Source organism: Pituophis catenifer, unplaced genomic scaffold, assembly GCF_029215685.1.
Source record: "Pituophis catenifer annectens isolate HBS135680 unplaced genomic scaffold, rPitCat1.0.hap2 SCAF_1, whole genome shotgun sequence".
NCBI classification, from domain to species: domain Eukaryota; kingdom Metazoa; phylum Chordata; class Lepidosauria; order Squamata; family Colubridae; genus Pituophis; species Pituophis catenifer.
This window is the reverse complement of record NW_027256881.1, coordinates 99,975,109-99,999,290: the sequence shown is the minus strand read 5'-3', so window position 1 is coordinate 99,999,290 and position 24,182 is coordinate 99,975,109. Positions and strand designations below refer to the sequence as shown.

Here is a 24,182-nt window from a genome sequence, read left to right as displayed (position 1 = left end):
CCCAACCCTTTTTTAATATTGATAGGCAGCGAGTACTGAACCTGTAGGGCATTTTGCTGTTTCCAGTTTATACAAGGATTCATATTCATGAATACTTACTTATCCTATAATCTTTAGAATAAAAATAAAATTATGCTATTATAAAGTACTCATGGAAGCTTAATAATAGGCTGAATAATGTGATTTGTAAATGCAACATTTCTAATGAAAGTAATATTCCATAATCATAATGTTAGTTCCTAGACTCTAACATGTTAGTTTTATTCCCAGTCTTAAACAGTTGTTTTTCATAAGGATAGGACAATACCTTAGGCTTAGATGCACAAAATGGAAACTAGAAAGTTGACTTGAAAAATGCTTTACATTCCATTATCCAAACTTGACTATAGTATAGTTTTAGACTAAACTGTTATTAATGCTTGTATTATACTTTAGAGCAGTGGTCACCAACTAGTGGTCCGTGGACCACTGGTGGTTCGCGAGAAAATTTTGGTGGTCCACAGAAAAATTATTTGCATTTTTTTATATTGCACTAAATCAGGGGTCCTCAAACTACAGCCTCTAGGACAGATACGTGCAATGAACATTTGTGTTGCTGCGGAGTCTCCCCCTTAGGGGTCTTTTTGTGTGTGTGTGGGGGGGGGGAGAAATTCTGAATCTGCTTCAGCCTCCTGGTGTGGGGCTTTGGGCAAAGGCTGGAGGGAAGTGCCGCTGGTGGCGAAGAGCTGGAGGGCCTTGTTCCACTGGGACTGCATCATGGCCTGGAACTGACCAATCATCTCAGCCTGCTGAGCCTCCAGGCACTGGTACCTGGCCTTGGATTCCCGCAGGTCTTCCCTCTGCTTGGAAAGCCTATGCTCGTAGTCCTCAGTGAGGTGCTTTTGCTGAGCCTCCTTCTCGGTCAGATCCAATTTGAACTGAGCCAGCTGTTTTGCCAACTCTTTCACATGGTGGTTGCTTAGCTCCAACAACTGCTTCCTGTTGGAGCCCTAAGGAGCCCGGGCGGGGAGGCGAGGAGTGGCTGGGAGGGGAGGGGCGAATAGAGGCTGGCGAGGCACTCCTCGACGTGAGTGACATTGAGTTGTCCACACCCACCCAGTCACATGACCACCTAGCCACGCCCACCCAGCCGGTGATTAGGCAGATCGTATTAGTGGTCCGCAGGATTTAAAATTATGAATTTAGTGGTCCCTGAGGTCCACTAGATTTGGTGATCCCTGCTTTAGAGTATTTTAGAGTAGGTCCAAGAGATCTTCAAGATCATCACAAAACAGCAACAGCAACACAAAGCCCAATATATCTACCTGGATGGGAAATCAAGTGTAACATTAAGATAAGAAGGAAGAAAATGAATAAATCTTATGAAGCAGTGACAAATGTTGCCAAGAAAACCTGTCAATAAATCAAACTTTACTGGATGAAACCTTTGTCTTAAAGATCACAAAACACAAGAATTCTATATTAATATGAATTATGATATATCCTCTCATATTCTTTGCACATTCCTTTAAAAATTCTGATTGTAGCCTGAGGTTCCAGGGGACCGAAGAGATATCCTGAGAATATAAATGATAGTCACATATGTCTTGATGTGAAATAGGCAGCAGTATTTTTTTTAAGGTACAACAGTAACAAAAAACAGCTGCATTTCTACTTTACTGTTTGCAAGCTTTCAAACACCCCTTTTCAATCAAAGCAGTACTCAAAATCATTGCAACGTTTAAAAAAAGTTAAAGTGATTTAATACTATCAAACTAGAAGAACAAACAGAAGAGCCAAATATAGATTTCAAGCATCACATTTCACAAGCACATTAAAAAGTTAGTTTTGCAAAGCCATTTAGGCTTGTGAAAGACAGAAAAACTGCTTTGACCTTTTCTTCACGCCAGTGGCATTCAATTTAATTGATTATCTACATATACAGGGTAACAATCATGTTAATTACCCAGGAGGTTTAAAGCAATCAAGTTACTGACGAAGTAACAAGATCGGCGCATATGTCTGCATCCAGACCGTCTCTATCCCTGTCCCTCATTTTAGATACTGTGCAGTGTGCTTTAATAGGAGAATCATCTCTGCAGATGTCCCATAAGCAGGCAAGGAATTATTCCTGTTAGTTTACATATAGCTGAAAATTCAAAATCTATGTGGGAAATAACTTTGCAACAGATGCAAAGCAAACACTATCAATTTTGTGCAAAAATGTCTTCTCACGGTATTTGAAATACTTGAAATCACAGGAAAACAGTATCAGCTCTGTCACTTTGCTGCAAGCCTGAAGTAATTCAACATTAGCTTTACAACACAGGCATTTGCAAAATTCATGTTCTAGTCGGGGATAGCTAAACCAAAAGATAAATGACACCTCCAATAATTAAGCATTTATTATGAGTGAATTGAGAGAATTAGTGGAGATGCTAATTAGTGGAGGGCAGGGAACTTCTGCATATGACTATTTCTTGGCAGCGTCATATACAGCTGAGAAAATCCATGTGGAAAGGGAAAAAATTAAGATGAAAGTAGAAAAAAAGTAGAATGACTGCAGGGAGAGAAGTATGAGTTGTATGAAAATATTAAAAGAAACTTAATCTTCCAATAGAATGAATGGAAAGAGATTATAGAAGCCAACTGTCACTGAGTGAGGAGTTGCAAACTGCCAGAAAAGTATGTGGATTTAACCAATAGGAAATATTTAAAAAATTGGTGACATGATTTAATGGAAAATGTTGATGAAAACAAATGCATATACAAGAACAATAATTGGAAAAAAACAAGGATGAGTGAAAGGTATTGTGTAATGTATATAGAAGGGGAACGGAATGTAATAAAAATGGAACAATTAAATAAGGCATGGACAATGCAATCTTACTAGTGACTTCCTATTCCTTGTGGACACTTACAGAACTACTCCTTCTACTGTTCCAGTAAGCAGGACCAAAGTTTTTATTTTGAAATGATTGTTCAGAGCAACCTCTCAGCCATTTCTGTGTCCAGTAATATTTCAAAGAGTTTCATATCCTTAATACAAATAGATTTAGACACATTACTCCAGAGGCAATTCTTTCCTTAGCATAACAATGCTTTGTATTTACCAAGAGAGGAAAGATCTATAAATTCTTTATCTGTGGTAGGAAAAGCAATTTTAAAGTAAGACTATGGCATTTTTTTTTTGAGGGTGTGCGGTGGCTCAGCAATGAAAGAAGCTGTGCTTGTCAGCTTGAAAACTAATAGCCTGGGTTCAAGATCCAAGTTCCACACAATGGAGAGGGATCCTGTTCCTGCCCCAGCTCCTGCCCACCTAGCAGTTTGAAAGCCCACAAATGTGAGTAGATAAATAGGTACCATCTAATGGATAGATAACAGAGTTCTGTACGCCTTGGCATAATCACGCTGGCCAGTGGTGGGTTGCTACTGGTTCGCTCCGGTTTGGGTGAATGGGTAGCAGCGGCGGCGGGAGGCTCCGCCCACCTTCCCAGACATCATCAAATGTGCTCTGTGCATGCGCAGAAGTGATGCGCGTGCAAATGAAGCGAGTGTGCACATGTGAGCAAACTGGTAGCAAAGTTAAGTGAAACCCACCCCTGATGCTGGCCACATGACTGCAGAAATGTCTTTGGATAATGCTGGCTTCCTCAGCTAAGAAACAGAGATGACTGCGCCTACAGTAGAGTCAGACACGATTGGACTAGGGAAACCTTTATCTTTATGGCATTTTTAAAAGAAGTCTGTTATTGTACGGCAGGGTTGTCAAACTTGCATCATCATGGCAGCATCATGTGATGTATCACAACTTCCCCCCCCTTCGCTAAACCGGGCGTAGGCGTGGCTAGCACATGATGCATCCGGCCCGCAGGCCACGAGTTTGACAGCCCTGTTGTAGGGCATCCTCCATGTTGGTAGTGAGCGGTGCATCACCAACAAAATGCAAACTACTCACTAGGGAAGCCTGCAAATGAGTCATTATTTGTTGTAGGGCTTGTCAACTGTCAGCCTTTTGAGCACATCAGATTAAGCAATCAAAGTTATGAATACTAATACATTTCTGCCTCAGTCTTTTTTGTGACTATTGTTTTGGTTATAGTTACAGATCTTCTTCCTGTTCCTCGAGGTTATTCTTACTACCCATTACATCAGGTGAAGCAAGCTTTGGGTGAAGCTGTAAAATGTGTAATGCCTAAGAAACAATAGTAAGGGAAATACTGCATAGTAGTATTAATGCAAAAAGAAGTTGAGGTTTGCCATACTCATCCTCCAGGAAAACATCTTGGTCTAAAGAGGTCAGGGCTGATGGGAAGAACCCAAGTGGAACTTTATGGTCACAGCTGCTTCAGTTATAAAAATCAAGGTTTTCTGGGCCAATTGGAACCTATCATGATGACTTCACACTTTTCCATTTGTGCTTGCTACAAAATGAGAGCTTGCCAGAGGAGTCATAGGAAAGCTAAAGACCCTTACAACATGTAGATATTCAGGCAAGTCTTTTTCCATAGGGATCAGGGTAATGAATTCATGGAATTTGCTGGCTTATAGTCTGAAGAATTCTATGAAGGATTCTATTCCAGGATTGTCCTGGAATACCTGTGGATCTAGGGTTCAACAAAGGGTGAAATCCAGCAAGTTCTAATTTCCAGCAGAAATTTTGAATAGTTTGGAGAACCGGCAAATAGCACCTCCGGATGGCCCCAGAGTGGGTTAGGAATGGAGATTTTGCAATATCCTTCCTCTGCCACGCCCACCAAGCCACGCCCACAGAACTGGTAGGGAAAAACTTTGAATCTCACCCCTGGTTCAATATCCAAGATCCATGATGCTGAAAGAGACAGAATATGGGACTTCGTCTATTACAGTATCCCCTGAAACCTTCCCCATGCAGATGTGAGGCATATCATGAGAGATTTCTTTCAGGAATAGCACACGATGGTGACATAGTAAAGATCAAATTTAGAGTGCTGGACTGATTTGTTTATGTCTAGGAAATTTACACCTTATCAATGATTTGCTAGTTTGATTGTTAAAGTATTGACTTCATGAGTCATCTTTAAAATAATGTAATCATTAGGAAATTTGGGGAAGTCACTCCTATCTCTCTAAACCAAGGAAGCTATTAGAGATCTATCAGTAGTTCCTTTAAAGTTTTTGACATGGTCTGGAACAAACTGTGGTAATGTTTGGCTGTATTCTTGATGAAACTGCTCAGTTTATCAAGGAAGGGTGTATTTGCTGCTGTGTCTGAAGCTACAAGACCTATTTCAGCTACCCAAAATGCAAGAATGACTGGAGTGGTGATGGAATTGTGTTTCTTGAGTGGATTTTATGGATTTAGGAAAATGAAATTGCTCTGATAAATCAACTTCACAGAGTTCGCAGTAGCCTTTTCTACCTCTAGCGCAACCTCTCCTTGCTTCTCTCCTTTAGTTCTCTTTCTTCCCTATTTAAATGCCTGAGCGCGTGCGAGAATCATTGGGTGAGATGGAATCTGAGAAGCCTTGCTCAACATTCCAGGAGATGGTCTTCTTGAGTATGTGAGCTGGGAATTTGCTTCCCACAGAAAGCCTCTTTGGGAAGTCTGAAGATAAAAGCAAAGAGGAAGTACACTGACACTTTCGTTATAGTCATTTATAAAAGTTGTGTTCCCACTGGGTTCTGAATAGGGTGAGGCTTTCCTCTCCTGGAATTCTTCAAAATGACAAATGCCATATGTTTGATGAAAGCAAAGTAGGACAGCAGCCACAGGTTCCCATAAAAAATGCCACATATTGTTGTGGCCCCGCCCTCTGAGCCTGTCCCATCGGAGGAAGAAAGCTCCGAGCATGAGGAAGAGGAGTCAGCCAGGCCTCCCTCTCCAGGCCCCTCCCCTCTGGCACTGTCTCAGGTGCCGGCCGAGGGAGAGGAGATTAGCAGGGAGATAGGTGGCTTGGATGAGAGCGAGGGAGAGACATCATTCCTGGACGCACGCCTCCGAAGGCGTGATAAACGATTGCAGCAGCTCAGGAGGCGTGCTAGGGATTAGAACTGAGTCACTGGACCACACCCCAGAGACTATATAATAGAGGGTGGTGGCCAGTGATCCTTGTGACGAACAAAAGTAAACCTTGGATAGTCACTAAAGCCTCATCCGAAACTGCTGAGAGGAATAATAATTCTGTTGGACTCTTGTACGCTGAGTATATTATCTTTCTGTTTTCTGTGGAAATAAAAGCACTTGGCAGACGGTGTGTATATCGCTGCCAAGTTGGAGATAAAGACCTGGGTGTGTTCCAAGTGCTTCCTTAACCCTCGGCTGGCTGTGTTTGTGTGTGTGTGTGTGTGGACGGGGACAGATACTTATTTCGGTGTAGACTTTGAGATCCAAGTGAAGAAGGGAAGATCAAGCAAGAGAGTGAATTATTCCACGTTACATGTGTGAATTCCTGGTAAGGAGAAGGGAGCGGTGGAAGGGAATGGTAAATGCAGACTGGCAAGGTAGGTGAACTGAAGGAATGACATCAAGGCTGGGAAGGAAATAGAAAGATTGGACAGATGATATGCCAGAACAGTGGCTGGCTAGAGCCACTGACTGAGTGGGTGAAACAATGAGATATGATCTATGGGCAGCAATGGCAATTCATTTTCCATAGCCTCCTCCAGTCTCAACCCTTCCTTGCTTTACTAAGCAACTAGATAAAACAGGGATCCTCAACAGTCTTTATTATGGTGCTTAGTGGACTCAGACCTTCCTCAGAGCTTTTCTTCCTCTAAGAAAGAGCATCTCTTTACTTAACCATTGGGAGAGGAAAATAAAAAAACAGGACCTTTGGATTTAATACCCTGCCCACTATGTTAAATCAATATACTGTAAATAAATAAGCAAATGATAAATTTCAAGGAATGTGTATGGAAAGGGATTACTATTATGGTATTATTCAAGCCCATTTAATTGAATGTGCTTTTCTAGTGTTTGCTTCATCTGAAGTCAGAAAATTGATCGATAACAGTTCTAAAATTCCATTTTTTCCCACTAAGTACATGAATTATGTAAGAGATTACATAGGGAAGTAAAGGAAAAAAAGAAAAAAAGAAACAGGAAGGCAGTGGGATAGGAATGCATTTATCATAAAATGTATATATTTCCCGTAAATTCCAAACTTATTAGCTGGTTTGAATAGTCAATAATGCATAAAAATATTCAAATATATCCTGCAATTAAGGTAGCAGCGTGGATGTACCCTGCATTTAATTTTTTTAATATTGGTGGCATTCACATAAAGCATATTGTAGAACAGTGTGAAACTTATTATGGCAATTGTCTGTCTTAGCTTGAGGCATAAAGCCCATTTATGTAAAAATAAAATGAGTGTTCCTAAGATCACAGCTTACAATAAAGCTGGAGAAAATCACATGTAGTTTTCAAATATACCTTGACCAGTATATGGAAAAAATGAATTGAGAACAGACAAAAATAGCAGATTTTAATTTACTTTCTCTTAGGTTCAAATCTGTAGCAAGAGATTCAAAAGTGTGATTCCAATAAAAGCATTTGTTTTGGATGAGGTTGCAATGAATAGGTGGAGGTGAAAAGATAAATTTACTTCATCTTGCCCCCTGTTCGTTGTATAAATCCCCAACAGATTACTTCCTAGCATACACTATATTTCAGTAAATAACCATGGTCCACTAAATATCCTGTCTTGGAGCATACTTTCATTTCAAATGATGCTTTTAAAATATCACTTGAAAATGTAAAGTACACCCACATTATCAACTTAAAAAATTTCTTCAGTGAGTACACTTGAAAACTACTGGACAAAAATAAACACAAATCCTACCTGGATTAACTCCAAGGTACTTTAAGTCCAGTCTAGCAAAAACAAAGAATAAATATTAAAAGAATCAAACTAATTTAAAAAAAAACTAGAACAAAAAATAGTCATAGCCTGTCAGTGTCAAGTTTTCCAAATAAAACCATTTCAATGTGCTTTTCTTACAGAATCAAAAATCACTATTCTTAACTCCCAACTGAACTATGAGTTTTCATGGTGATATAATCGATTTGCTTTTTTTTGAAGCAAGACTTTATAATATATCCTTTCCTTAGATTTTAGCCCCAAGTATTTTATAAAAGCCATAGCACAGTACATACAAGCTAGTTTGACAAATTAAATTCTCCAGTACATTCCTGGCCTGCAGGCTTCGCTAGATTTCTTGCAGATTTAAAAGAAATTAAAAAGGGGGAAATATTGCTAACGTATTAATGGCCAACTTTGTAAAATTATAGTTTCCAATATACCATATTAAACTAAAAATGGCTGAAAAAATAGATTTGAAAATAGAATCATGGTGGCGCAGTGGTTAGAATGCAGTATTGCAGGCCAACTGACTGCTCACTGCCAGGAATTCAATCCTGACTGGCTCAAGGTTGACTCCATACTTCCATGGTCAGTAAAATGAGAACCCAGATTGTTGGGGGCAATATGACGACTCTGTAAACCATTTAGAGAGGGCTGTAAAGTATTATGAAGTGGTATATAAGTCTAAGTGCTATTGCTAATTAACTGCAAACACTTCTATTGTAAAATGAAAATTGCTTACCACAAGTTTCCCTCCTGAAAATGCAACGAGCTTTTATTCACCACATTTTTTCAGCACTTTCTTTAAGAGAGTCTGCAAAAAAAGAAACGACTTGCTCAGTTATGCCTTTCCATATTGATGGAACACAAACAATCCTAATATTCTGGCATTTCTCATAAAATGTCTTCTTTTAAAACTACTGACATAAGTTTACTATGTGAAATACTGGAGATGGGATATTGGGCCAGTTCTCTTTTAGAAATTTTAACATGTTCTATGCTCAAAAGTTAAAACTTGTAGATAATGAGAGCTCCAAACTTTATTAGCTAAGCGAAGGGCTATCATACACTTTTCAACATACCGAAATTTCAATTAAAAAATTGAAAACATTTACCAATTATCAAATGTACTCAATCGCACAATGAAGCAAAATGTTCCCATAGAATAATGAACACTAACTGAGTGCTAGATACACAAATAAAAGCCCACAGGACTTATTTTAATTGCATTTCCATTAATTCTCTATTTTATATTTTTAACTTTTGCCCATTTTTCCTGAATATAGATTCATTAAATAAAGTGACGTTAAAAATCTTCAAAAGGAACTATATTATTAAGCTGGTTTTAAGTCATATTAATATTCCGTGTTACTTCAAAATTGTTTAGCATAGCTTCCTGGGTTGTTGGCTGAAGATGCATGAAAACACCAAAATATACGTTCATACAATATGACCATGGAAACTTGTCTCATCAATCATACCTACTTGACTGTAAACTTTAAAATTTCTGATCTTCAAATCCATCCAAATTCTTAATATTTTATTCTCTCACTCCTTTAAGAACATATATATTGCTATCACTATTTTATAGAACTCTGCAGGTTTATTGTGAATCAACATTTATTGCAAACAGCAATAAACATTTATCAATTATGGAAAAACTGCTAGACTTGCATGATCCAGTTTGGATAATTTGAAAATAAGAAGGCTAAGATAGAAAAATATAACTATTTGCCAATGCTAAAGAAATCTTTGTGGTAGCTATCCCAATTCTTCCCTTAAGCTACTGTATATATAGAACAAAATACCTTACAGTACAGACAATTTACACTGACAGAATAATTTTTATATTAATTATTGGAGAGAAAAAGCATGTGTAAAATGCTGCTGATAAAAAAAAGAGATTTAATATTTTTTCTGTAGTGACTCTAAAACATTTTATCAACTTTGTAATAAAATGCGATTTTGGAACTATGGTGAATTAGCACTTGACTAAAAGCCACTTAGATTGCAGATTATGCCTTGATATATATTTTCATGCCATAATCCAGTTGAATGTAATCACAGCTATTGTTGGTTAATAATAAATTGGATGGCCAAGGATTATATTGACCTGTATACAGAATTTCTGTGTTTCAAATTTGGTTCAGTGTATAACAAGTAAAAATTTCCCTCCAATTGAATTTATTTAATTTCCATATGAATCAAAGAGCATTCCGAACACAACACACAACGAATGCCATTATCTAAATTTTAATAATGCTTTACAACTCTTTCTTAAAGTTAGGTGTAGGAGTGGCAGAACCCGTGGGCAGGGTTAAAAGAGGGCTCAGCCTAGAATCCCTACATTGCCACAAATTAACAAAGTACAACTTCCCTTGAATTCTGTTGACCCTTATCTAATCCCAAACAGTTGAAAAGATTCTTATGCATAGGCATGGTTAACATTAAATCAGTTTAATTGGACCTTCACACGTGGACCTGATTTTTCACACCTAACAGTAGGAGAAAATTCCAGAGGAGCTTGCTTTTCCTCTTAAGATCTTCCCCGGTGTACTTCAGAGTTTGATAGATGGATTATCTAGGTAAGACATTTTTCTACTGACAAATGTAAATTAATTTTGGGACAATCATTTATTTCATCAGTTTTATGAATGCTTTTAAAAATTTAAAATTCAAACCTATAATTTGAACAGTCTAAATTTAAAAACTAACTGTATGACCTCCTTTATGTTCCAACTTAACTCACAATGAAATTAAATGATGTATTATTGTTTGAATTCATTTAGATCCCCTTTAAGGCAGAAAAGTATAACTGAGAAAACAGAGGAAAAAAATCCTCTAAAATTTTCTTATATTTTATACAGATAGTCCTTGAATTATGACAATTCAGCCCAAATTTCCACTGCTAGAGTTGTTAAGCAAGTTTGCCCCATTTTACAACCTTTCTTGCCACAGCTGTTAAGTGAATTTCTGCAATTGTTTTTTTTTTTTTTTTGATAATTTGTTTTTAAATTTTAAAAAAAAATCATAAAACACATCTTTTCAAAACGAAGCTTTTGCTCCGGTCACAAATTAAAACAAATCATTAACAAATCTTATTTTCAATTAACACAACTCAATATTTTAAACAAATATTTCCCGCAAATCTACTTATATAACTATGCCATTATCCCCAAAAATCCGTTACTTAAATCTTAAATCCTAACCAGTTATCAATTCATTTTTCTCTTTCATTTGCTTAGATGGATATTTTAACAATATAAATCATACAATTATATTAAACAGATTAAACATTCATTATTTAATTATTATTAAACCTAACTTATGCATTTTATCTTAACTATCACTCTCAACATACACCTCCTCATTCTAATTATCCCACCTCTTTTTATTATCTTTGATGCTAAACCAATCATTTCTATTTCTTGACTGTTAATCACAGCATAACCCTTTGTGTTGGCTGTTGAATATAGTGTATTTTTATTTTTTAGCCATTACCCAGCATGCCCTTTGTTTGGCTGTTAAACACAGCATATTAATTTTGTTTTTTGGCCGTTACATAGGATCTTCAGGTTTGTTTGGCTGTTTAACACAGCATCTCTATTTTTGTTTTTTGGCCATTATATGGCATATTAAGTTTTGTTTTGGCTGATTACCAGCATGACCATTTGTTTGGCTGTTCAATACAGCATATTTTAGCTTTTTGGCTGTTAAATACAGCATATTCATAGTTGGTTTAACAATCTCTACTTTTTTTTTTTTTAATTTGATTTATATGCCGCCCTTCTCCGGAGACTCAGGGCGGCTTACAATGTGCTCAGCAATAGCCTTCATCCTTTTGTATATTTATACAAAGTCAGCTTATTGCCCCCACAACTGGGTCCTCAATTTACCTACCTTAGAAAGGATGGAAGGCTGAGTCAACCTTGAGCCTTGGCGAGATTCGAACCTGCAGTAATTGCAGGCAGCTGGTCTTAATAACCAGCTTAATAACAGGGTACCTTAGACCACTGTACTACCAAACCTTTCTTTGTTGTTTCCCTCCATCTATGCATTGCTTTTCATTTAATCATATTTTTCTTTATCCTTTTTCATAGCATTCATAACATTTTAACCTTGAGACATGGTTCTTGCTTAAAACATATTTTTAAGTATATTTTTAAATTCCTTTTAGCATTTTCAATTAATCATATTCACCCTATTCTTTACCTTAACATTTTACCATTAAAACATAGTTCTTGCATTAAACATATCTTTACATGTATTAGTTTCATTTAACATTCTTAATTTCTATAAAAGCCTCCCTTTAATTTATTACAATCATCTTTACTTTATTTTATTTTTAATCACATTATCTTCATTTCCTCCTCTGCAAACATAAATTTCCTTCCATTTTCCAAGTTTTTAATTTTATTCTTCACAAGTCCAATTAAATCTCTTTTCATATTTTTATTCCGGATATAATGTATCAAATCTCTTTCTTTTAAGGCTGCGCTTAATCCTCCTTCTATTCCTGCACCAACATTCAAATTATTATTTGTTCAACTGTAGGAGTTCCATTGTAGATTCCTTTTCTTTTCAGCAAAGTCCAGCTGCTTGCAGTCAGGAAAGAAAAATCCTCCTCCACAGTTCAGCATTTTTTTTTCTATAGAGCTCAAAGTTCTCATAACAAAAGGAGGTTACAAAGTTCTTCTTTACGCCAGATGGTTTCTCTCTATAATCCACATTTCCCATTAGTCATGCAAGACTCCATTTTATTTCTTATTATATAACCATCCACTTTATTTTCTTCTTTTAGATAAAAAAGTAACAAATCTTCTTCCCCCCCCCCTTATTCCAATTCAAATTTTTAAAGTGTTTAGTTCTTTTACCATATCTCTAAATTAAGTCTCTTAGTTCTGTGCCAAAATTAGTTGTTTCCCGGGTCTTTGTTCTTTAAAGTTACAGTTTTAAAAATTTCCAAAGCCCCTTTGTTGCTTAGCCGCTGTTTTAGGCCAGGGGTCTTCTAGTTACTAATATAGCTCCAAACATTTTTACAAGCCTGGGCTGTTGTCACTCACCCGGCTTCAAAAGGCTCCGTTTTACTTCGCTTTCCTCCAGCACTTTTCTTGCCCGGTTGTCCCAGCTTCGTGGCAGCTGCCATGGCTGCCGCCCCCCGCCATGGCTGCCTCCCCCCTGCCGCTGACTCACAGAGGGTTCCCTCTGACCTCCGAGGAACTTGCCTGTTCCTCTCGGTCTTCCGAGGCACCCCTCTTCTTCCTCCGTCCCTGCAGGACAGGTTCGGTCCGCAGACCCATCAGCGGCGGTTTGGCAGCCGGGGTTTTTGCGGGACTCATCAGAGCCGGTTTTCGCGGGACTCATCAGAGCCCGTTATTTCCCCGACTGTCTCACCACGACGTCAACCGGAAGTTCTGCAATTGTTAAATTAGTAACACAGTTAAGTAAATCTGGCTTCCACATTGATTTTGCTTGTCAGAAGATTGCAAAAGACGATCACATGACCCTGGGATACTGCAACTTACATAAATATGTGCTAGTTGCCAAGTATCCAAATTTTGATCACATGACCATGGAGATGCTACAAGTCATGTGAAAAATAATCACAAGTCAAGTCTATAACTTCGAACAGTCACCAAATGAATGGTTGTAAAACAAGGATTACCTGTAATCAAATTCAGCAATTTCATCATGAAATTAAAAACAGATGCAAATGTACTTATAAGCTATGAACTATCATTAAGTGGCAGAAAATATTGGTACTGTGTTGCACAGACATGAATACAATCTTCCTTTCTTTTTCTAAATCTTCTAAATTGGCTCTTATTCCTCAGCAGACGTTATTGGCAGACGATGTCTAAGGAGTACCTATCTATCAGCCTTCAAACTGATATAATAAGAAACGTATTTATTCCTGAGGCATGCAAAATGATTATTTATACATATTTATCTACTTTTCAATCTTAAAAACAATTGGCAAGATAGGTAACAAAAGCAATTTACCATACAGTTAAACACCAACAATTAAACATGAAACTAAAAAAGAATCCTTAGAATTATACATTGCTTAAAGAAAATATTGAACCAGATTATAAAGCTAAGCAGTATCTTAGCTTTGATACTGCTTAGCTTCCAATTTGATATCTGGATTATATTGTTTGCCATGATAACTGATCATGGAGTCTAGTTCACAACAAAGATGCTCATATCAAGAATTCTCTCTCCTCCCCTCTCTCGTGAGTCATTGACAAATGGGCACCCTCTTCCCTAGATCTTAACTACTTTAACGGCAGATGTATATAATGGAGAAGTTGCCCCTTTAGATAGCCAGGTCTATAATTGCTTTGTATTTCTGAAAAGTGCATGAATCCTGCTAGAAAACAGCAATGCCAATTCAGGTAAGATCTTGAACTAAATGAAATGGTTCTTGGGAGTAGTTAATATGCATTCTGTTCAGCTTGTATTCAGGTCATATAAAGAGACATTTACAAAGGTCCTTTATTACAGCAACCCACAAGGAAACACTAACTGCCTACTGCAAGGCTTCCCACCTGCTCTAAACAGGGTGGAGAGGGGGAGGAAAGAGACTATACCCAAGTTTCCGGGGAGAAAAAAAAAAGAAACTCAAGTTTACATGTTCTCTGACAACTATACACACCCCCACGCACTATGTAAAAAAAATTAGTCTTTCTCATGTTGAAGTCATATTGAAGCTTATGTATGATATGAAGTGCAATACTGAGTAGAGCCCATAGTTAAAATGTCACTTCTTCCAAAACTTCGCCAGCTGGTTTTAATCACACAAACTGTTGTCTGGCTCCTGCAAATGATTGATCTCTGTTTGATCATAAGTTCATTTTTATCAAGAAGATTAATTCACTCGTTTTAAATTTACAGCTGCTCTATATGAATGCTTTATCAAGAAAAGGATAGCTCTTTATAAAACAGCAAAGCTTGCTTGTATTACACAATCAACAATGTTAAGTTTCCCTGAGGAGCTTTTTCTTTGGTGGGGTGCTAAGACAGAGTTGATGAGACATGTGTTCCCATTGAAATGGGCACACATATTACGTGACAGGCACATTCCAAGCATTTTGAAGGCCAGAACAAGGCTCCTATTTATAGGATTCTTTCAATGAATGGACTTATGTTAAAACACTGAGTTGTTTACAGCGATTTCAACAGACATGAACTGCGCATGGTGACTGTTCTTTTTAAAGAAACTGAATTTCATATTTTGAAAAATGTTTTGAATCCCAATATTTTATAAACTGCAAAGGCTTGTGCTGTTGCATGTACCCACCACTTCCTATTATATAATAGACACAGGATCTCACTGTAAATCCTGGCACAACGGGAATGGTATTTAGACTAAAGGGAACCAGATGTTTATTTGCACACTATTATCAATTATACTCCATGCTGAGATTCATTGCTTAGGATATTCTTCCCATTCTGGTGGTATCTGGTGGAGCATTCAGCCCCCATATAGTTTTGACTGGACCATGGAAGACAAAATCCTCTATATCCAGAAGGCACCTGATTGAGGAAGGCTGGGGTAGGAATGAGAAGACAAATGGAGAAAGGCAATATTGATTGCTAGGACTCTAATAAAACTATCATAAGATTCCAGTATCTTTTTTGTTCAAAATCTTTGCAAATAATAAATCTATACACATTCAGGGCAAAATATTTTCTGATAATATTTGATACAAATCCTACTAGATTGAATATTTGGGCAGCTTTCAAATCAAATCAATCTATAAATAAGGAAGCATATTGCTTTCAATTTCAAGGGATAGTTTCACATTTATTTATTTATTTATTTATTTATTTATTTATTTATTTATTTATTTATTTATTATTTATTTATTTATTTATTTATTTATTTATTTATTTATTTATTTAAATTTTTATACCGCCCTTCTCCCGAGGGACTCAGGGCGGTGCACAGCCAACAATAAAACACATATATCCATAAAATTAAAAAAAACAGTTAAAAAACATATTAAATAATTTGGCGCCCAATATTATTAAAAACTAAAACAAACCATTAAAATTCATGTGTAAGCCAGCCCAGCTTGTTTAAACAATAATGTCTTGAGGGCACGGCGAAAGGTGCGTAGGTCAGGGATCATATGTATCTCCGGGGGATTCCAGAGGGCAGGTGCCCCCACAGAGAAGGCTCTCCCCCTGGGGGTCGCCAGTCGACATTGTTTGACCGATGGCACCCTGAGGAGTCCCTCTCTGTGGAAGCATATTGGCCAGTGGGAGGCTATCGGTGGCAGAAGGCGATCTCGTAAGTACCCAGGTCCTAAGCCATGGAGATTTTGGGGAGATAATTGAGAATATGCTCAAACCTAGTTTAATAAAATAAAAAACAAGCAATAGGAGTAGGGAAGCTTTTGCAGCGGGATATGACTTGGAAAGAACTAATGTACATTTAGGGAGTTTTCTTGAACTCTGTACTAATAGGTGAGGTTCAGTTGCAGTGACCAAGAACAGTTTTAAAACAGTTTATATTGATATGCTACCATAGCACTATAACTCTAAGTGGAGTTTACCTTAGTTACTCACACGATAGCCTAAGTTCAATAATTATTCCAAAAAAAGGAAGTTTTCTCCATGGAGCTATCTTGTAGAGCCATGGGGGAGCACTGGCTAGAATGTAGTATTGCAGGCTAATTCTGCCGACTGCCAGTAGTTCGATCCTGACTGGCTCAAGGTTGACTCAGCCTTCCATTTTTCCAAGGTAGGTAAAATGAAGAGCCAGATTGTTGGGGACAATATGCTGACTCTGTAAACCACTTAGAAAGGAATCTAGAGCACTATGAAGAAATATATAAGTCTAAGTGCTATTGCCACTGTGGAAAAAAAACACATGGAAAATTCATCCAGTGCAGAACAAGGCTGTACAAGAGTGAAGAACTATTTCAAACACACTTGTGCAGAATAATTAAAAGCCAAACTCTTGGTTTCTTTCCTGTGGTTAGAAAATTCAAACAAATCCCTAGACATCACTGTTGATTTTTTATGGCCATTAGATTAGAAATTCCCAAAAAGGAAAGTGGAAGCCAACCCAAGTAAAGCAATAATAAAAAGAAAGAAAGAAGATAAACTATTGAGATGGCCCTGGTCACACATGAAGCTGGCAGAGCTTTCCAGAACAAACTAGGACTGGAAATGGAAAAGAAAGCTATCTTCTCCCACAAAAACTGATTTTAGAAGATTTTCTAGCCCTGGTCTTGGGAATCAGTAGAAAGGAAATATTGGCTTCATAAATACTTTGCCTCCACTATAGAAAAAAAAATCGTTGATCTTCTGAAATGTTTCTTGGGGAGAATTGAGGAAAAAATCCTCTCCAGTTGATTGTGAGAATCCTTACAAAGCCTAAAACAAACTGATTATTAATGTTGGATGTCAAACATCAAGTTTGTTTATGCAAATATGGAAAAACAACCTCAAGCAATCTTGTAACTGGATAGAATTCTGAACAGCTGCCGTTTTTTTTTACATTCATTAGACATGCAATTCTAGGTAAAAGAAATAAAAGGCTTAATTTAGTAAATGTAATTCAGTTTCAGACATTACTTTAAAGAAGATAAATCCAGTAATAATCTATAGTACAGTATGTTGATATGTAGCAAATGTTCCAGAAGATAAGATCTCAATAGTTTTATTGTGTATGGGGAATCTAATGCCAGCAGGGTGTTCGCAGATTCTTCTTCTAAATAATTTCCTCAAAAAAAAAATCAGAAAAAGGAACTGTGATTATTAGATGTTAAATCCTTCCTTTTTCACAGTATTTTAATCCAGAGTTCAGTAGAATTAATAGAAATTTTGCCTTAGAGAAACTTACATCCAGTTAAATATATACAAGATTGCCCTATAAAAATGCAGTTGACATTATGAATTCAAAAGCTAACAAGTTTTTAAAACGTTGTAACATAGGTTCAAGTTCTATAGTGTTTACTTGCTGACAGTTGCCTAAAGAACAAAATACTTTGCAATGTTCAAATGTTTTTTCTACTTTCTGTCATTCATAGAATTTTAAGGATTTTGATTGTTTTGTTTCTTTTAAAATCCAAATATTACAAACAAGTGAAGAACAGGGACATTAACATTACTATTACTATAGATTTTGGATCTTATTGCATTTGAAAAAAACATATAGGCAAATACAAATATCATTTTGTATACAAAATCCTTAGTTCTGAATAGTTGTAATACCACTGATCTGATTTAGTAGTTTCCATCCAATGATGTTCTCAAATAAACTTTGTATATTTATCCATATATAAATGAGCTCTCATTGGAAATAAGTGAATCACCATTTACATGATAACATTATAATTAGGAGCTCTCCATTCACTAATATACTAGCGGTCTAGTCCACAATGAAAAAGTGATGCTATAAGCAGATAACCTTTTAGTGTGAAGTCAAGATGTTGTGATAATTACAAAAGAGAAAATAAAAATAATTGAATATAATGGAGTTTCCCTCCACACTTCTATATTGTTATGGTTCCATATACAGCTTAAATATTGCATTGATAACCCCAAAAGAATATTCTTACAATGAAAATGTCTTAAAAACATATTCATTTTGTTACATTTCAATTTATATTATAGAGGTACAGCAAGACAGTGCCAGGCCTGCCTTACCCAGATATGATAAAGATCTGGGGATGAAGGAGTTCATTTCTAATTATCTGTAAACTAACATTCTTCAGGTGAATTGATTGCAAAAGCAGAAATAAGATTTTATGATATTCTCATAAAATCAAAACGATAATCTTTATGATATCCGTAGAACTTGCTTCAGCTGAAACTCTTAAGATAACTCTCGTTTTTGTCCTTTATATGCTACAAATTCTACACAATATTTCTTGGAATAGAGATCCATCTGATCAATCAGAAAACAGCTACATGATTATAGGAAAAGACACAAAAAAGTTGAGTTTCAGACAACGTTCTTAGCATCTTTAGTATCAACAGCCATCTTTTATCAAAGGATGCTGAGAGGTAGTATGTTAATGAGGAGAAGATCTAAAAGCCCTTATATGAGAAAATATTATGCTTTTGTGAAATGCAAAGCTCAACTTAACTAAAGAAACAACTGAGCAGCACAGAAAATAGGAAGTATCAACATTAGAACCAATGCTGATCTTAACAACTCTTTTCTCTTTAGGTAACTGTAGATATTAAATTGTCAACTACAGGTAGTCCGCAACTTATGTCCACAATTAGGACCAGAATTTCCATTGCTAAGCAAGATGGTTGTTAAGAGGGTCATGCCCAATATTATGACCTTTTTGCCATGGTTGTTAAACTGCAGTTTAAGTGAATCATGTGCATTTGGCTTCTCCCATTGACTTTGCTTGCTGGAAGCCAGCTGGGAAGATTGCAAATGGCAACCACATGATGGGAATGGGATTCACATGATTCCAGGATGCTGCAACCCTCATAAATATGTGCCGGTTGCCAAATGCCCAAATATTGATCATGTGATCATAGGGATGCTGCAATTGGTTCCAAGGACCAGCTGCAAGTCACTTTTTTCTGTGCCACTGTAACACTGAACGGTGGCTAAACAAATGATTGTAAGTCAAGGAGTACCTATATATTAATTGTAACCAGCTTTTTTTGTGCCAAGTCATAATTTATAGCCAAGGGTTTTGCATTAACAAGGAATAAGTTTATAATTACTAGCAATGGCTAATATAAACTTTATTTATGAATAAAATGAAGATTGTGTGAACTAGGGAAGTTCATAAAAAAACAACCACTTTTTTCTTCTTCTCTAAACAGTATTATTGAATTATCATTTCAGGGTATTGCCGACCATTAAGCGTGGACAGGTTCTTGCCATTATAATGTATTCTGTAACATGTTTTTTATGACATCATGGTTCTAGAATAACCCAAAAGACTATGTATATCAGCAACACAAATCTTATGCCATGTTTCAATAGTGAGACCTGGGCAACTACACCAATTGCAGGAAATGTTAAAAAGATAACACATTTTTGTCACACATTTCCTGCTACTTGTAGCAAAACAGAAAATACAGTTGTTGCAGACTTTGGGGTTTTTCCTATCTATCACAAAGACCATTTTCTCTGCAACTGTTTTCCTGTTACTACCAAAAACTGCATTTCTCAACATACTACAGCTCCCACTCAAACATATCCAATTCAGGACCGATTTATTAGCTATCAGAATACTTTTTCAAGTTGCAGAATTCCTGCTATTTTAAAAACTTTGCTTTGGCTTTCTAAATGCAGGAACTGCCTTTATGCTTTTATTAGCAGGTTAGATATATTACTAAATTGCATTCAATGTTAGCTTTACATGTAAGGGAAGCCATGAATGCATTAAGGAGGGAGGGGAAATTGTAAACTATGGTAGCACAAAAGAACCAACAATAAAGACTGCACATCTGCCTATGGAGAGACAAAGTGCTTGGGTTTTGGAGAGGATCCAACAATTCTGATACCAAGTAATTTAACTGCTCATTTCTATGGCTGAAACATCAGTTCAGAGGAAGTCACAGCTGTTGCTTCATCACATCCCAGACTTCACGGGCAGCTGTCAGGCCCCATAAATTCATATCTTGTTTTTAGCAGGAGTATTTGAGAAATTCCATACACTATGATTTTTTTGTAATTTTAGGAATTTAGGAGTATGTGAATTGATAGTGATGATCAAACTACCTTCCCCAGCAAGTTAATGTACCATTTCAAATCTTATCTGCAGTCAAACTACATATACAGACATATTTGATAAGTTAGGTTAGACTGAACATTTAACTAAAACCACAGATGAATGACTTAGCCACACAGAAAGATTTTTTTTAAAAAATAGTAAAAAGTAAAGCTACAGCCAAAAGTATCAGGCCAAAACTGAATGCAGAGAGATAAAGTAAGTGCCCTTCTGACCAAGTGAGGAAAAAAGAACAGGAGATGGTAAGACTTTTCTAGAGATTGCTAGAAATTTAAATTTGATTAAAGAAAAAAATCACGGTGCAAAAAAAGACAAATATATATGCGCATAAATGTTTGCAATACATCGGTGTTTCATAAATATAGTGTGCATAATTACTATATATGATTTAATCAACTTTTACATGAATGTATTGTAAGGACTCGTAGGAGAGCAATGCTATTTGACTGATAACCTTTCAATGCAGGCTGCTTAGTAGGCTTTTTAAATGCCTCAGTGAATTCATTGAGGAAGGAAAAAGCCATTTGCTTCTCCTCCTCCAGAGCTCATTGCGTTTCCATTCTGACTGCCAGTGTGAAAATCAAAGCCAGAGGAATGATGAGGCACTGTGTCCTTCTACCACAAGCTTACTCATTCATCGAAGGACACATGCACTCACCACACCAGAATCCTTGGTTGATTATTGCTTTGAGGCAAATTGTCAAATCTGAGCTGAACAATTTTCAATGTATTTGGTTGAACTGGGAAAGAAAACAAGAAAGATAAATGGATTCAGATTTAATCTGAACTGAAGTTAAGTAATTCTGGGCCAGTGTCTACCAATATCTAAATAAAAATTAGAATTTTTCAGAATTATTATAATGTGTAGAGTTGACAGAAAAGTAGCAGAAGTTAACAGAAGATGAGAAGAAGACCTGGAAGTCTATTTCTCCATGTCTTAAAAGAGTGGAAAGAAAATAAATTAATACAGACAAAAATTCTGTGTTAATCCAGAGTGGCTAGCTGAAATCAATTTCAAAAACTTTTCCTCAGCAGCATACATGTTCATATAATTAATTTGTGATATGTGGATTTAACATACACACATATTCACACACACATATCTCCCTCCCTGCCAACAGAGAAAAAACATCAAACAAACAAATAAATAAAAGCAGGGACCAAACAACAACAAACAATTTAATAGCATCTGATTAAGTGTAATCTGTAAAGTAAGGTGCCACTTTACAAGATCTATTAGTTCCCTCATTTGCAAAGGCCAATTATTCTTTCACAACAAATCAAGCAAATCCATCTATTCATCCATTTACCCCCTCTCTCATTTTTTATTTTATTTGGCCATTTATATCCTGCCTTTTATTATTTCTACAAATAACTCAAGATGGCAAACATATCCTACACACATTCGTCCTCCTATTTTTCCTAGAACAACCACCCTGTGAGGCGAGTTGGATGAGAGAGAGTGACTGGCCCAAGGTCACCCAGATGGCTTTTATGGCTAAGACGGAGCTTGAACCCAAGAGTTTCTTGTTTTCTAGCCTGGTGCCTTAATCACTAGACCAGGGGTGTCAAACTCACGGCGGCATCATGTATCGGGACTTTTTTCCCCTTCACTAAACCGGGTGTGACGCATCTGGCCTGCGGGCTGCGAGTGACAGCCCTGCACTAGACCAAACCAAACCGGTGTTCATTTCTGCATAAACAGCAAAAGAGAATATAAAGAGGATGGAAATACAGTGAAATGGAAACAAAACTGGACTAATACACAGAAAACATCACAGGGCAAAAAAAGAAACCTGTGTAAGTTTCCAAAAAGAATCAAAACTCACCAAGAAGAGAGATGGGTATTTAGGCTAATCTTCCAATTTTCAGCAGCCAGGATTGTCTTATTGTAGACAAAATAGTTAAATATTAAACCTACTGCAGGATCTATTGTAAATTCCTCTTGCCTTTGTTTCCAGCAGTTCCTTCTATTCTTATCGTAAATGCTCTCTCTCTCTCTCTTTTTCAATTAATAGGCAATTATTCAGGGGAGGATGATCTCCTACTCATGAAAACCAATTCTTAACTGTACTTAGTGAAACAGAAAGTTCTACCCAGAGAAAATGGCTATGGAGCAAAGTAGAGATGAAATAGTCTGTTAAAATAAAGATTACACTGTTATAATGAAGCAACTGAGTCACTTTGTTTTACTAAATTTAAAAATCAAACCCACTTTAAAAGTGTTTTTAAAGCTTATTCAAATAAACCAAGATAAGTTTGCTTATTGGTATATTTATCTGCACTTGAAGAAAAAACTTCTGCATCATATATCCCAGGAGAAGTAATTATGAGACAATGCATTTTAAACATCAGCTTTTTTCCTACTTGATTTTGTTGTTAGAATTTAGAGCCCTGGCAAAATAATTCAGAACAGAGGTCTAAGAAAAGCACCTTTAAAACAAAATTTGAAAAAGGACGGCTAACTGCTTCATAGATTTTTAGTTAACCATAGTGAACTTCAATCCTACTCACATTAATTTTACAGTATATAAGAATTGTGTAAATTACTTCTATGTAAACACTGTATGTAATAATATATAAAATTCATTCCAAAAAGCACATTTTGATCTTGTCAAAAGAACAAGTTTACTGAATCTTCAATTCAGCAGCATCAGTACTAATATTTCAAACAGAAATATTGCTGTCCTGGCCAGGGGTGGGTTCTAAATTTTTTTACTACCGGTTCTGTGGCATGGCTTATTTTGTGGGCGTGGTTTGATGGTCATGTGACAATTCTTTAGGATTTAGCAGAGGTACTGGTCTACCAGGCTTTTAACTGCTTGCAGAGCTGTACTGGTCTACCCATTTGTTCTTGGAGCGTCCTGGTCTACCCATTTGTTTTTGGAGGCACTGGTCTACCCATTTGTTTTTAGAGGCACTGGTCTACCACCCCATTGCCTCTTAACACTGATCAACTGTAGGGTGACCCTTTGAAGCCCCGCGGCAAGAGTTTAAACAGTTTTTTTCCTTCCAGACGATCAGCTGGGACTTGGAGGCAGTGAATAGATTGGAGGCAGGGCCAAATAAAAGGTAAGAATAGCAGGGTGAGGGGAGGGCCCAGCTCCTGAACAAAGAGAACTGGTTCGTGACATCATATCGTCACTGCTACCGGCTCGGCAGAACTGGGCAGAACCGGGAGGAACCCACCACTGGTCCTGGCACATACACCCCCCACAAACAATGATTGATTGCATCAACTAAGCCATCTCTAGCCATTGCCTGCCTGCGTATTGGCAAAGAGGCAAAAGATGTAATGAAGGCTTACCAGAACTCTCCTGGCATTAAAGTTATGGGATTCCAAACACATCCTGGAAAATGTGGGTGGGGACTCTATTCCCCAAATGTAAATTTTGACCCAATTCGTATTTTTGTGGGCTGCCAGAAGCACAAGTAAAAAGATTTGGCTGATTGTGGTTAGTGGCTGACTGCCAAACATGCCATAATTTTGCAGATATAAGATACTCTTTTACACATTTTCCTATTAGAGATAAGATGCATCTGGCTCTGATACTCAGACTTTTTTCATTAACAAGGAATAGGCAATGTTGTCATTCAGTACATCCTATCCTGGAAATCTGCATTCCAAATC

At 36.9% G+C, this 24,182-nt stretch overlaps 1 protein-coding gene across 6 annotated transcripts in view; it reads right to left on the bottom strand.

Annotated features, from left to right (window-relative positions):
• FYN (FYN proto-oncogene, Src family tyrosine kinase) overlaps positions 1-24,182 on the bottom strand; it is a 120,177-nt gene that overhangs the window by 59,297 nt on the left and 36,698 nt on the right. For 5 of the 6 annotated variants that reach the window (XM_070932804.1, XM_070932805.1, XM_070932803.1 and 2 more), the window contains exons 2-3: positions 8,569-8,640; positions 7,806-7,837 (exon numbers count right to left, since the gene is read on the bottom strand). The gene's annotated coding sequence lies outside the window, so the exon portion shown is untranslated. The remainder of the gene's footprint in view (positions 1-7,805; positions 7,838-8,568; positions 8,641-24,182) is intronic. The other variant, XM_070932806.1, reaches the window with a different exon arrangement.